Here is a 5736-nt window from a genome sequence, read left to right as displayed (position 1 = left end):
GAGAGTCAGCCTTTTAACTCCCAGAAAGCTTTCAGGCTGCCTTTCTCCCACCTAATTTCCTGCATAGTGCTCCTTCCTTTTGGCTCCTTCCCCCAACATCCTATTTAATGAACACTGACTTCAGACACACAGAAAACGAAGAATCTGGAATCTTCAAAGTCACTCAACAAATATTTGTTTAGAGTCTATTGAGAATATGACGTAGTTTCTGGGGGTATTGCACTAAAGAAGGCAGACAGGTCTTCGCCCTCATGGGATTTATGTCCAATGGGGAGGTAGATAATAAGCAAACAAATAACTAACAAGATATCAGATAGCAATAAGTCTCTGAGGAAAAGGAAGAAAAAAGCATTAGGAGTGTAAGGTAGCTGGTTTAGACGGTGTGGCCAGGAAAGACATCTCTGGGCAGAAGCCTGAATGAGATGGAGCCAGCCATGCAGAGATTTGGGGAGCGGAGAGCGACATTCCATTCTGTGCGGACAAACATGGTAGCCATATAAGGCTAACGAGCACTCGAAATGCAGTTGGTCCAAATCGAGGTGGGAAGCAAGTATGGAATGCACATTGAATTTTAAAGAGGTAGTAAGACACAAAATAAAAATAAAAAGATCTCCATAATTTTACAGTAATTGTATGTTAAATGATATTTTGACTGTGTTGAGTTAAATAGACTATATTATTAAAATCAGTTTTGCTCGCTTCTTTGTACCTCTTTAATGTGGGGACTAGAAGATTAACACCTATGGATATGGACAGCACTGTGCTAGGCAAACTGTGTAGCTAATGGGAAGGCCTTAAGGTGGGAATAAGCTTAGCAGTTTCAAAAATGAGCTCCAGATTCAAAGATCCCACCATGTGATCCCAGCCTTTTACTCTGCCAGCCCTCCTAATTCCTGACTCCCATCACATGAGTCCTTTCACCTCAAGTGCAGGTCGAGAATCTACATCAGCAATCCTCACAGAGTGGACTCACCCACTAGCTACGTCAGAATTCACTGGGTCAATCCCTAGATCCCACCCATAAATTGAAATCTGTTTCAACTTCTGCTGTGATTGAGCACTTATTAAAGTTTAGGGGGCCCTGCCCTAGCCCACTTCATTTCTCCCAGTAGTATCTCCTTCCTAGCCTCTTATCTTTCTGCTCCTCCCCATCCAAGACCCTGCAGATGAGTGTCGGACCCACAGTTTCTTTACAACACACCCACCCAGCAGAGCCCTGTCCCTGGGCCACTACCACAGTGCATGTGCTCTGCTTCTGGAGCTGCACTGCTGAGGACATGCCCTCAGACACTCTACCCTCGACACACTGTGCTCTCTCCCACGGCAAGCAGAATAATGACCCCACCACAAAGATGTCTCTGTCCTAATCCCCAGAACCTGTGATTATGTCACATCGCATGGCAAAGGGGAAGGAAGATTGTAGATGGAATTAAGGTTGCTAACTAGCTGACCTTGAAACAGGGAGAGTATGCCCAGTTAAACAGATGGGCCTAATGTAATCACCAGGCTCCCTCAAAGTGGAAGTGGGGACCTCAGGAACACTATGTGAAGTGAAAGAAGCCAGACACAAAGGTCATGTATTGCAGTAGTTCATTTGTATGAACTGTCCACAACGGGTGGGTCCATAAAGACAGAACGTGGATCGGTGGCTGCCAGGAGCTGAGGGAGGGCGGAATGGGGGAACACTACTAAACAGCTGCGGGGTTTCCTTTTGGAGCCATGAAAACATCTGGGGACTAGATGTAGTGGTTGCACATTGTGATCATGCAAAATACCACTTAATTGTTTACTTTAAAATGATTAATTTTATTCTATATGCACCGCATCATGATTTATTTTTAACTGGAAAGAAGGAGGCAGGAGGGGATCAGAGTGATGCAATGTGAGAAAGTCTCCACCTCCCATTGCTGTTTTTGAAGATGGAGGAAGGGGCCAAAAGCCAAAGAACACAGGCACCTCTAGATGCTGGAGAAGGCAGGAACTAATTCTGCCCCATATCTTCCAGAAAGAACACCCTGTGACACCTTAACTGTAGCCCAGTGAGACTGGTGTGGAAGGAACTGTAAATCTGTGTTGGGTTAAGCCAGGTTTCTGGTCATTTGTCACAGCAGCAACACACCCCCCCATTCAGACATCTCTTCTCTCATCTTGACTCTATTTCTCCTCCCACTCCCCTGGTGCGTGCCCTGGAACTTCACCCCTTTTATGAAGCTGTGCACTCCCCATCAGAGCCAAGCAAGGGACCTGGTACTTCCTTAAGAAACCTGAGGCAGTCACAGCTGCTTTTACCACGTGCCAACCCAGCACCACCTCACTTAACCACATCCACACCCATTCTCACCTCTCTCCCCCAGGCTCAAAAGTCTTTCTTTTTCTGTACCTGTCCCCTCAAATCCATCCTCCAAACCACAAATCTGACCTTATACTTTTTTCCAGTATAAGCATCCAGTGGCTTCCTACCAACCACAGGTCACAGGCTCTAGTTCTCAGAAAACACATGAGGATTTTCAGGTCTGACACCTACCTGCCTCTCCAGCCTCATTTATCACTTCTCCTGGCCTTGTAATTTCTGCACTCACCATGCCCAGGAGACTGTTTCTTGTCTTCCAGCCATTCTTATGTGGTTCTGTTTAACTGGAATGACCTCCTCCTGCCACTTCTCCTGGCTGACCCCTTCTCATTTTTAAAGAGCCAACTCAGGTTCCATCTTCTCCAGAAAAATGCCCTGGCCTCCCTAACTCCTTGTCTGTGCTGCCATGTGTATCTGTACTTCTGCGCTTGCCTTGTTGTGATGGTATCTTTGTCTGCCTCCCTCCCTAAACTGTGAGCTCCTTGAGGAACATGACTGTGCTCAGTTCACCCTCTGTCCACAGCTACTAGCAAAATGCCTGCCAAGTTGGTGTACCATAAATGTGTGTGGAATGAACAACAACCTTGTGTTTATTTTCACAGTGATTAGACAATCAAAAACAGACCGTCAGAACTGAAGGAGGCCTCCCGGACAGCCGTCATTCACCACGGCCCCCCAGCTTCTGCAGATGAGGCTGTGAGAGTGAGGCACGTGGGCAGACAGCTATGTAGCAGCCGAACCAAGATTAGGACCCACGTAGCCTGCATCTAAACTCAGGGCACTTTTCTTCAGCTGAACATAAAGCCAGAGGCTTTTAAACACATAAATGTGTAGAACACACATTCTACACTCTTTGCCCTTCTGTGTGACGGGCTGTGCTTTGGGGACTTATCGCTTCATTGGATAGACTGGGCCAAAGCAGCCCTTATCCACTAATTATCCTTCTCCCTGTGACCTAAGGGCTGCCACTCACTGGGCCCTTAATCAAAAGACCTTGTGCCCTGGCCAGGTAGCTCAGTTGGTTAGAGCATCATTCAATATGCCAAGGTTGTACGTTTGATCCCTGGTCAGGGCGCATACAAGAATCAACTAATAAATGAATAAATAGGTGGAACAGCAAATTAATATCTCTCTCCCCTGCCATTTCTCCCCCTCTCCGTCTCTCTCCCTACCTTCCTTTCCTCTCTCTCTAAAATCAATCAATAAAACACAGTCCCCTTGTTCTTAGCTCTCACTGCCACCAAAGAGGTTAGAATCAAGCATGACTGTCAAGGTCATGGTCAAGATCATGATCAGGTCCATGGGAGTCTGGTGGCCCATTAGGTTCCTCTGCTCTTCCCAGGACCCTCGACCTCTCTGGGAGTTTGACTTCAAAAAGTAGCATAGACAGTAGGTAGAAAATAGATAGGAGGGAGGGCAAGAATAGTAGGGGAAATATAGAATCTAAAGAAGTTGAGACACGTGGTCATAAACTACAGGGGGGGAATGGTGGGGGAGGGGGTATGCAGGGGAATGAAGGGAGGGAATAGAACAACTGTAATGGTATAATCAATAAAATATATTTTAAAAAAACAATGAGAGTTATAGTGGTTCTTAGTCCTCAGGAAATAGTATAAAGAAGTACCAATGAAGTTAAATATGTATAGTAAATACTTGGAGACTTTAAAATTGAGAGTAGAGAGGATATTATGCAACCTACATTTTAGTTTATCTTTTGTTTTTTAATTCTCTCTGGGCATGTGGGCCTGGCTAGGGGCACGTAGGCCCCCATGTGGGCCTTTAGCTAGGCTATGCATCTGAGCTAGCAGAGAAGCAGCTGTTCAATCACAAATATTAACCATCCTGGTCTCTCCCCACTGGGTGGTGGCGAGGTACATGTGGTCTCACCCTTAAAGAGGGCATAACCCAGTATTCACTGATGCAGAGTGGACTTGAGGAGGTACTTCGGGTATGCTGCAGGAGGTGAAACACAGGTGCAAAAAACTCTGATCTATGATCATGAAGTCTGAGCTAAACACAGAGCACTTTAGCAGTTCAAGGGAAAAAGAACTTCTAGCCAATCGGTAAAGAGATGAGGGGGTGGGCTTCATGCTTCACTAAAGGATGAGCAGGTTGCTATGGACAGAGACAGAGGCAAGCAGTCCAGAGGGAGAAAATGACTCCCAAGGACACTGGCTGGTGCTGTGAACGTTTACAAACTAGGCAAAAGCAGGGAACTCAGCAGGATGGTAGTTCCCAGTGCCCTCAACCCTCACATGGCAAACAGGGCAGGATGTAATCTTCTCCCCAAGTTACCACACATGGTGGAAATCCTCATGTGTTTCCCTGAGAACCAGAGTCTGCGCACCTACTATGTGTCAGACACTATGTTAAATGCTTCTGGATGTTTCATCCTTATAAGAGTATTGTGGGGCCCGTGGCATGCTCTTCATTTTACAGAGAAAATGGGCTGAGATTTGCAGGAGTTAAGAAATTTGCCCAAGATTTCCAAAGCCTATGCTCTCTGTGTTTTAGTCAGGCCAGGGCCTAACCCTGGAGGCCGTTGACCAGATGACAGAGGTGTCTCCTAAGCTGTGGTGAGTCACTGGAGGCATTTGAGCAGGGACACGCCATGGTCAGAGCCAGAGCTCACATCCCAGCCCTGACTCACTGAGGGTCCCAGAGCGAGCCGCTGCCCCTCTCTGGGCCCTCACCTCCCTGTTTGTGAGCTGAGTAATCCCCTTCCGGTTCTACGATGGTAGGAGGCTGTTTTGGTTTCCTGGGGCTCCCATAACAAATTGCCATAATCAGAGTGGCTTAAAACAACAGAAATTTTTTCTCTCACAATCCTGGAGACAGAAAGAAAGAGCCATGCTTCCTTGCTCTTCCTAGTCTCTGGCAGTTGGCTGCAATCCTCAGCGTACAGACAGGTCACTCTAATCTTTGCCTCCATCTTCACATGATGTTTCCGTGTCTTCTCTGTGTGTGTCCAAGTCTGAATATTCTTATAAGGACACCCATCAGGGCCTTAGGGCCCGCTCCAATCCAGCATGACACTGTTCAGCCCAACACAGGGGCCTTGACAAGAAGTTGCTGGAGTGAGAGAGGAGCAATAGACAAATCAGATGTTTACAAATTCCAGAGGTCACCGCGTGGCCGAAGCCTCCAGAAAGGTTCTCACCATGACCTTTGTTTGCCATGAAGCCTCTCCCTTCATGTTTGCTAGGAATGTTTGCCACCTGAATAACACTGAGGCAGGAATGCAAAGGCATGAGAAGGAGGACAAGAAAAGTGAGACGGTGAGCCTTGCAGGTGAGCCTTTTTCATCAGTGCCACCAGAGGCAATGACCAGCCAAGAAGGAGCAGAGTGGTTTGTCCTCGCTGAAGGTGGAAGGAGGAGAAATCCC

The sequence above is a fragment of the Sturnira hondurensis genome, unplaced genomic scaffold, assembly GCF_014824575.4.
Source record: "Sturnira hondurensis isolate 20B ecotype Veracruz unplaced genomic scaffold, ASM1482457v3 Scaffold0000396, whole genome shotgun sequence".
NCBI classification, from domain to species: Eukaryota; Metazoa; Chordata; class Mammalia; order Chiroptera; family Phyllostomidae; genus Sturnira; species Sturnira hondurensis.
Note: the sequence above shows the minus strand (reverse complement) of the source record.